The sequence below is a fragment of the Scardinius erythrophthalmus genome (assembly GCF_964197995.2).
Source record: "Scardinius erythrophthalmus genome assembly, chromosome: 1".
In the NCBI taxonomy this organism is placed as follows: domain Eukaryota; kingdom Metazoa; phylum Chordata; class Actinopteri; order Cypriniformes; family Leuciscidae; genus Scardinius; species Scardinius erythrophthalmus.
This window is the reverse complement of record NC_138221.1, coordinates 77,694,471-77,704,715: the sequence shown is the minus strand read 5'-3', so window position 1 is coordinate 77,704,715 and position 10,245 is coordinate 77,694,471. Positions and strand designations below refer to the sequence as shown.

Sequence of the window (10,245 nt, the reverse complement as noted above, 5' to 3'; positions counted from 1 at the left end):
GTTGGACAACGTTTTAACTATTGTCCTGAAGACACTTACTAATTTTAGTATTTCAAAACAATAAAAACAACTGTTAAATAATAGCATACTACAAATTAAATGAAAATTATGTAAATGCTCTATCCACTAAGCTGTTTTATGATGCACTTTTTGTAAAAGACACCAAGTTTGTGTAGAATCAATTCATATACTAAATATAGTCTATATCCATTTAGTACAAGTAGAAAATCACTGACAGTAAAGTGAAGTAAATGGCTACAGAGACAAAGTATATTTCAATCATTTTATTAAAAAGAATCTTTATTACATATTTATCTTGAACATGTGCCTTAATACCCCAGTGAGCAAGCCAAAAGGCGACAGTGGCAAGAAAAACTCCCTTAGTAGGGTGGAACATCTTGGATCAAAGGGTGGAGCATAATAGTAGGGTGGAACATCTTGGATCAAAGGGTGGAGCATAATCAGCAGAGTGGTAAAGGAAGAAACCTTGGGAGGAACCAGACTCAGCCGGGGCAGGCCATCCTCTTTTGGCTGGCACATATTAAGTAACTGTACATAGGTCAAATATAATACAAGCCATCCATTCAACATTGTTACTGTGGAGATGTATTCAGTAGTAAAATAAATTAATTGACTGCCTGCATACGTTTAAAGTTCTTTCAGAACATTTTCTGAATTGATAGTTGACAAGACTGTTGTTGTCACTATTGCTAGAGGGGAAAAGCAATAAAGTTATCAAAAATCACAAAATTATATGTTTTCAGTAACACGTTTGAATATATTCATTGTATATTACCTTTTTTAATCAGTTGTATAATTTACAGAAGTTCATGCAGTAGAAAATCTTGCGATTGGTATATGGGAGGAAGTTATGACTTGTGCGTTTCAGATATCTGCAAAGTTTACATGCGTTTAACAAACTGCTTGGTGAAAGTAAAAGGTTTACACAAAAAACATAGCCATCAATGTAGAAAATGTCTGTTAGCTTACCTTTTTTCAGTAGTGAAAAATTGTTTATGGAGTTTATGGACCTCAGAATATCAACAGTGGTTTTTGAGTTGTTGCACAAATCTGAAAGTAGATTAACTAGGGCTTGAATGAAAGCGTTTAAATTTCAATTTTGCAGACATGCAATGAAATATACCTTTTTTATCAGCTGTGGGCTTCTTTATAGGAGTTCATGGATCAGAAAATCTTGTGATGAGTACATGGAGGAAGTTATGACTTCAGTGTGTTTCAGAAATCTGAAAATATTACATTCATTAAATGCTCCAAGTGAAGTCTTCACATAAAATATTTTGCAGCTAACATAGACATTGTATGTTAACTTACATTTTTGTTGGTAGTGGACATTTGTACAAGGGTTTGTGGACTTCAGAATATCAACAGTGGTTATTGAGTTGCTGCACAAATCTGAAAGTGTACCATTAGTAGATTAATCAGTGCTTGTATAAATGTCCACAACTTAAATTTACTTCAATCAAACCTACCATCTTAATAGTTGTACGATTCTTTATAAAAGTTAATGGTGCAGATAATCTTGTGATGGATATATGGAGAAAGTTAGGACTTTGGTGAATTTCAGAAATCTGAAAACATTACATTCATTGAACAAAGTGCAATAAGTGAAGTCTTTACATTAAAAACATTTCGCAACTAACATACACATGGTCTGTTAGCTTACCGTCATTTGTATAGGGATATGTGGACTTCAAAATATCAACAGTAGTTATTGAGTTTCTGTACAAACTTGAAAGTGTACAATTAGTAGATTAATCAGTGCTTGTATAAATGTCAACAACTTAAATGTACTTCAATAAAACTTACTGTTATATCACTTGTGCACTTCTTTATAAAAGTTCATGGAGCAGAGAATTTTGTGGAGCAGAGAATCTTGTGATGGGTATATGGAGGAATAGTTCACAATTCAGCACCATATGTATAAAAACCAATGTGTGAACAATAACAAAACATGTCTTCAAGTTAGCACATGACATTGAGCATAAAGTAATTTCAACTAAACATATCTGATATACTATATATGTTCATCACCTTCACGTCATCAGCCATCACTGATAACTCATCACCTGCTTGTCATTTATCACCATAGACACTAATATTCATCACAGCTGTCTCTCTTTGTCTCATCATCACCTTTTGTAGTTCCATTCTGATCAATCATCCTTTGTGCATTCTTGTCTATTTAATGTGTCTGTATCCTGTCATATGTTCACCTTGATTAAGAGAAAACTGTTCCACACAAAACGTTCTAGCTTTGTTCAGAAGGAGATTTGTTCAGAAGGAGATTTGTTCAGAAGGAGATTTGTTCAGAAGGAGATTTGTTCAGAAGGAGATTTGTTCAGAAGGAGATTTGTTCAGAAGGAGATTTGTTCAGAAGGAGATTTGTTCAGAAGGAGATTTGTTCAGAAGGAGATTTGTTCAGAAGGAGATTTGTTCAGAAGGAGATTTGTTCAGAAGGAGATTTGTTCAGAAGGAGAAAGATTGTTCAGCCTGCACCCTGACACACAGGTTAGTCTAAATATACTTTTAATGATTTTTAAATTCAGAATATGACTTTAATATTTTATTTATAATATTTTGTGTAATTTCAAAGATACTCAAACTAAATCACAAAACATATGTCTCATAATTATAACCACATCATGTTAAATCATGTGACTCCTGTAAGTGATAATCATATTATTAAATCTTATTTTTTTTATTTTTTTTATTTTATTTTTTTAATGTGCATACAATATATCTTATAGATATGGCAAGTCCATCAAATGTTGTTGGATATATACACAACGTCACTGACATAAAACAGGGCCCCAAGAAACATTTTTTTGACGCAACATTACAACAAAAAGACATCACATCAACAATCAGAATATTCAGGCCTGAACTACACGGGCAATTCAAATCATCAGAAAATGATCGGTGAGTCAGTTACATATGTTGTTCTTATGAAAAGTACATTCACAATGACCTTTTAGCTCTAAACGCATTCTTAAAAATGGTTCTAAACCATACCATGTTAAAATTATTTGATTCATAAAAATTGCAGAACCCTTCCAGCTAAATAAACAATATTTGTAATGAAAGCGCTAGAACCCATGGTGTTATAAAAATACTTTTATTATGTTAGATTATTCTCATTAAAATTAATAACTGTATGTGATAAATATTTATTTGATTAATATTAATTTATATTTTTTCCTTTTTGAATTTATTAATATTGGGGTTTGTTTCACCCCTCAATCTTTGAGATGTAATTTTAATTTAGAGCCTCAAGATTAATTTAGTGGCTTTAATGATCTTGTGACTGGGATTGTTTATGCATAAAGATTGTATGAAAATTTGAAATTTAATATAAAAATACATTTTAAGATGCTTTAAATTGTTAGAATTCGAGTCTATAATATTTGTTTTAATTATGAATCTTTGATAAAGACATTTATTTTATTTAAAAAAAGAGGGAACAGACAACCATGAACTGTAACCTAAAGATCCATTTTAGTATATGACGATTTATTAGTACCATACAGTTATAAAAAGAAATGTTACTAAAGTGCAAGAAAACTTAAAACAATCATCTTTTTAGATTGTGTGACTTTACTCTAAACTGTATACCAGACAACTAACTATATTTCCTTAATCCATGCAACTCCTAGGAGACCCATTAAGCTGGAGAATATTGTGATACAACCTTCGCAGCTGTATTCCGGGAAAGTAGACATTCTTTTCACAAACACGTCTAAATTATTGTGTATAAGAGATGCTGGATTCATTTACAACACGCAAAAAACAGATCTGAAAGTGTTTACATTGGAGCACATCCTTAAAACCAGCTCCCAATATGAACGAGTAAGTACATTTTTATAAGAAAATTTGAATGTACAGTATCTATTTTAAATGGACTTAATCACATATTACTTAAACATTAACCACTATAACAGAAATACCCTTATAAACTTTGATTCCACAACTTGAATTTATATTGAACTAAATTTATGTGTGCATGCTGACACGAGAGAATTTTCAAGTTTGGTCCTAACATTAGGGGCTGTTTAGCCACACTTGCACATTTTACACTTCAAAAGAACATTGAAGCTGCATTGCACACCACTGTCTTTCAAATATATGGTGTGACTTGGCAGTATGATTTGAAAATGTATCCACAGTCTGCTTTTAAAGATAACTCCTATGCTTATTTATATGCATATAAAAAAATAACATTATTTTAAATATACATACATGTAATTGAAATAAACATGTTACTGAAATTGAAAACGAGCTTTAACATACTGTTTTACTAATCTGTGTAAATTTCTCTTTCAATAGGTACTACTCAATGTCAAAATCGCTCAACAGGAGAGCGAGGGCCACAATATAATGAGAGATGGAACTTTCCTGGAAAAAAACATTTACACTGTTTGTGACGCAACATCATCTGCAGAACTGACTGTGTGGGGCGAGCACTGCCTTGAAGTTGACCGGTGGTACAGCATGTCAAATATCTCCGTAAGACAATACAACAACAAACCATACTTGACTACAACCAAAGACACAGAATTCAGAATCATTAATTCTCAAGACACTGCAGTCCTTCTTCCAACCACATCTTCAAACAGTCAAAACTGTGAAATAATTGGCGCACAAATTACAAATACGTATATCTGTCCATTAAAACACCCTATCAATATGTCACTATCAAGCTCAAAAATACTGTGTGAGAAATGTAAAACTCAATTCAAATCAGCTGCAATACAAATGAAAACTTTCAGGAACTTAACAATGAAATCTACATCTGGCAAAATATTTACAGCCAAAATTGGCAATAACATTATTGGCACAATCGTTGACTTAAAACGCAGTAGATCTGACGACGATATTGTTGATGCACTACTTGAATTACCAGAAATGAAAGTCACAACACATAATGATTTTATCATAAAGATTGAGCCAATTAACACCAACACAATAACTGATGATAGAGCTGGACCATCTACACCTTTCTTCCAAGATACAGACTTGGATCAAGACATGCTTCAAATTCATACACCACCACAGAGTACACATCCTACACATCCTACACCAACTGACACATCTGATTATGCAATTCAAGACACACAAACTGACATTGAGACGCCATCACCACCAGTACAAGAGCCAAAACACACAAATAAAAAGTTGAGATCTGTAGGCATGCAATTAAAAACAAAAAAATGATTTTTTTTTTCCCCGCTAATATATATATTATTATTTTTTTTTTATACCTTTGCAGGTATTTCTCATTACCATTGTTGGTATGATTTATATTTGATGCATCTAATGTGTTTTTTTTTTTTTTAAATTTGTAAATTTATAATTTAAATGATAGTGTGGAAGAGAATTTTTAATTTCTTGTTGAAAATATACTTTGTATTTAATTGGTTAAACTAAGACCAAAAGTATCTCTTAAACAATATATTTTGTTTATTCTTGTGATCATATTGTCAAGTGTTTATAGGTAGTGTTATATTATATATGTTGATGTTACCCTTTTGTTTGATACCTTTGCAGGTATTTGTGATTACCATTGTTGGTATGATTTATCATTTATTTATGTAATGTGTTATTTGTATTAGTTTTTTACTTTTGCAAATATTGATAATTGATTGCATGGAAGAGAACTTTTTGATTTCTTGTTGAAAACATACTATGTATTAAATTGGTTTAAACTAAAAGCAAAACTGTCCCTTTTTATAATACAATCTACTTTGTTCATTCTTGTAATGCAAATTTGAATTTTCAGCATCATTACTCTAGTCTATAATGTCATATGGTTTACAAATCATTTTAATATACTTATTTTCTGCTCAAGAAATGTTTCTTATTACAGAAAACAGCAATGCTCCTTATTGTAGTTTGAAAACTGAAATACAGAATATTTTAGACATGTTCAAAAAAATTGTTAGCTGATAAATAAAAATAAAAAAAGAAGAATTTTCTGCATGAAAATGTTTTTCATTTCATTTGGCATAAACATCTTGTCAAGTATTTATGTATTCATAGGTAGTGTTATGATACATATTTTGATTACCTTTGCAGGTATTTGTAATTACCATTGTTGGTATGTATCTAATGTGTATTTCGTATTTTGATTACTATTTGGAGGTATTTGCGATTACCATTGTTGGTATGATTTATATAATATATATAATTTTTTTTCATGTAAACATGTTTAAATAATGATTGAAATGACTTTATGGGAAAAAAATCTATTTATTTTTGCCAAATATATTTTGCATTAAATTGATCTAAACTGAGTAAAACTGTCCCTTATTTTTACTACGATATATTTTGTTCATTCTTATAATGCAAAATTGAATTTTCAGGATCTTATCTCTAGTCTTTAATGTCATATGTTTTAGAATTAATTTTAATATGCTGATTTACTGCTCAAATGTTTTTATCACTAACAGCGCCACCTATGGGTCATGAGATATGGAAAATGGCTGTTTTGGCCAAAAACTTTTGAACAGTGTCAGAAAATCATGAAATTTGGTATCTATGGATTCCTTGGGTCATGCTGAATCCGTGGATACTGATTTTGCCAGGATTGGAAGAACCACTTGTCCGCCATTTTGATTTTTGTCATAAATTGCAATATCTTATAAAGCATTTGACATATCGGCACCAAAATTGGTAAGGATCATCATTAGCATGGCCTGAAGGTACCTGAGAACTTTGAACACAGTGCCACCTAGTGTTCCAGAGATATAAGATATTTTGCAAAAACGCTTATAACTCTTGAAAACATTGTTCAAATTTTGATTTCTTTGCTTCATTATTTTCCTTGGCTTATGCCGATTCGGTCGAAATCTCATTTGTCATTTTCCAACAATGTGACTGTCCACCATATTGGAACAAATGAAAAACAGTTTTTTCGCTACTCCTCCTTCAAATTTTGCTCAATTTTGTCCAAACATGTGCTCAAATGATCTTTGGACTTAGCCGCATAGAAATGACTGAACAGAATTTTTTGCTATACTGGAAAAAAAAAAGTTATGATGTCGCAAACTTAATGAGGTCGACCCATAATTGGTTTAGAGGCTGTAACTTGGGAACAGATTGTTACAAAATCATAAAATTGGTGTCTATCGATTCCTTGCGTCATGTCGAATCCGAGGATATCTTTTTTGCCAGGATTGGATATACCAGATCATAAGCTACATTAGCATTAAGATAGCTTAGCATGCTAATCTGGTTAACTTGCTTTTGTGTGCTCATTCTTACACTGAAGCTCTCCTCTGCAGTTAATGATTGTACGTCCTCTGAGTGGTGCAATCTGCTAAACCATGTATCTAGAATCCTGAACCATTCTGGTCGTGGGTTCGAGTCCCATGTGGGATGACTTTAAAGTTGTGTATAAAGTTGTCATTTAAATTCCTTCCGGCTCTGCACTGCTGTTGGTGCTTAAATGCTCGCTGTGCTATATTTAATTTCTGCTGTTTTTGTTCTTGCGGCTCTGCACTGCTGTTGGTGCTTAAATGCTTGCTGCCCTGCTGTGCTTCATGTACATTTACATGTATATTCAATTTCTGCTCTTTTTGTTCTTCTGGCTCCGCACTGCTGTTGGTGCTTAAATGCTTGCTGTGCTGCTGTAATTGATGTGCGTACAGAACTTGCTGTGCTTGATGTACATTAAATTTCTGATGTTTTGCTCTTCTGGCTCCGCATTGCGCTACAGCGGCTGTTGCTTGCTCTGCCTTGCAGGGCTTGGCCCCGTATTGCTGCTTGCAGCTATATTTATTATTATTATTATTATTATTCTTCTTCCTCCTCTTGAAGTCTATGGCAGCCCTATGAACCATACATAGGAAAATGATGAAATTTGGCACACTTGTAGTGATGGTAATGAAAAGTAATTGTAGCAATTTTTGAGTCTCTAGGTCCAACTCTATAGCGCCACCAGCAGTTCAAAAATTCAACATTGAAATGGTTATAACTTTTGAACCCTTTGATCTAGAAAAATGAAACTTAGTACACCTGATTCATCTCATCATGCTGATTAGAACCAATATCTTACATTAAGACTCCGCCCATTACAGTAGTGGCCATTTTGAAAAGTACAGTATGCAGTTTTTTTGCTACTCCTCCTTCAAAATTGGTCTAATTTTGTCCAAACATGTACTCAAATGATCTTCGGACTGAGCCGCATAAAAGTACTGTCCCCGATTTTTTTGCTATATTGGAAAAAAAAAAGTTATGATGTCGCAAACTTAACGAGGTCGACCCAAAATTGGTTCAGAAGCTATAGCTCGGCCAAACTTTGATCAATCGAAACGAAAATTGGTACACTTCATCGGAAGCATGATCTGAGGTTCCATGCCAAAGTTGGGAACAGCGCCACCTACGGGTCATGAGATATGGAAAATGCATATTTTGGCCAATAACTTATGAACAGTTTGTCAGAAAATTATAAACTTGGTGTCTATCGATTCCTTGGGTCATGACAAATCCGTGGATATCGATTTTGCCATGATGGGATGTACCACGTGTCCGCCATTTTGAATGATGTCATAATTTGCAATATCTTTTAAACTATTTGAAATTTCTTCACCAAATTTGGTATGGATCATCATTAGCATGGCCCGAAGGTACCTGAGAAATTTGATCACAGCGCCACCTAGTGTTCCAGAGATATCATTGTTTTTTGAAAAAACGCTTATAACTTTTGCTAACATTGCTTGAAATTTGATTTCTTTATGTCAATATATTCCTTGGCTTATGCCGATTTCAACGATATCTCATATGTTATTTATCAACAATGTGACTGGCCGCCATATTGGAGTGAATGTAAAACAGTTTTTTCGCTACTCCTCCTTCAAAATTGGTCTAATTTTGTCCAAACATGTACTCAAATGATCTTCGGACTGAGCCGCATAAAAGTACTGTCCCCGATTTTTTTGCTCTACTGGAAAAAAAAAGTTATGATGTCGCAAACTTAATGAGGTCGACCCATAATTGGTTCAGAGGCTGTAACTTGTGAACAGTTTGTCACAAAATCATAAAATTGGTCTCTATCGATTCCTTGCGTCATGTCGAATCCGAGGATATCTTTTTTGCCAGGATTGGATGTACCACGTCATCATAAGCCATAAGCTACATCAGCATTAAGATAGCTTAGCATGCTAATCTGGTTAACTTGCTTTTGTGTGCTCATTCTTACACTGAAGCCTCTCATCTGAAGTTTGTGATTGTACATCCTCTGAGTGGTGCAGTCTGCTAAACCATGTGCTTCTAATCCTGAGCCGTTCTGGTTGTAGGTTCGAACCCTGTGTTGGATGAGTATAAAAATTGTGTTGATTCCTGTTTTGTTCAGGCATTTTTCTAATCTATTGCGCTAATGCTGCTTGTTTTGATTTCATCCATAAGTACTTCTGAACCTATCTGTTCTTCATGTACATTCTATTTCTGCTCTTTTTGCTCTTCTGGCTCCACATTGGCTAACCATAAGTTACATTAGCATTAAGATATCTTAGCATGCTTAACTGGTTGAGATGCTAAGTAATTCTTTTGTGTGCTTATTGTGTGCTCATTCTTAATCTGAAGCCTCTCCTCTGCAGCTTAAGCGTAAAATGCTAAACCATGTGCCATGAGCCCAAACCATTGTGTTACAGACATAGTGTCTTTCTGAAAAGTAACTCATTAGAATATGATATGTGGCACATTCATATAAAGATTAACGCTTGACTTGATTTATTGAACTTTGGCATCTTGGTAAAAATGTAAAAAAAAAACAGTTTTCCCAATGGTACTACTAGATGAGTAACAGTCACATCACCCAGAGGTTGTGAGTTCGAGTCCTGTCCAACTTCATAAAATGGTTTCTGTATTTTCCAGTTAAGTATTTTTTTAATCTTTCTTCTGGGATTAGAAACATTGTTTATTCTATGTTGAGTCTCACCTGAAGTCTTGAGTATTCAGAAAGTTTTGTGATCAAAAATGATTTCTATAGCAGTCCTTGACAATCTACTATTCTTGCAATGTAAGCGTTTTCTTCATATTAATACTTTTTGCCTTTATGTGTTCATTCTCATGTCAATTTCCTTTTATGCATTGTGTGTAGTGAGCTAGAGAGTAGAAGGGTGTGATTTGATGTTGTCATGGTCTAAGTAAACCTATTTTTTTTTAATTAAGCTGGCTTTTATAAATTAAGTTAACTACATAAACTATTATACATGCATTTGTTTGGTT

The 10,245-nt window shown here is 33.3% G+C and overlaps 1 long non-coding RNA gene across 1 annotated transcript; it reads right to left on the bottom strand.

Annotated features, from left to right (window-relative positions):
* Positions 1–276: 276 nt before the first annotated feature.
* On the bottom strand, positions 277–2,131 carry LOC308694095. The gene is made up of 9 exons (XR_014030554.1): positions 2,053–2,131; positions 1,828–1,893; positions 1,685–1,749; positions 1,491–1,589; positions 1,333–1,413; positions 1,145–1,244; positions 991–1,071; positions 797–893; positions 277–710 (listed from the first exon to the last, which is right to left on the bottom strand). It is a non-coding gene; the product is annotated as an uncharacterized lncRNA (long non-coding RNA).
* Positions 2,132–10,245: the final 8,114 nt, after the last annotated feature.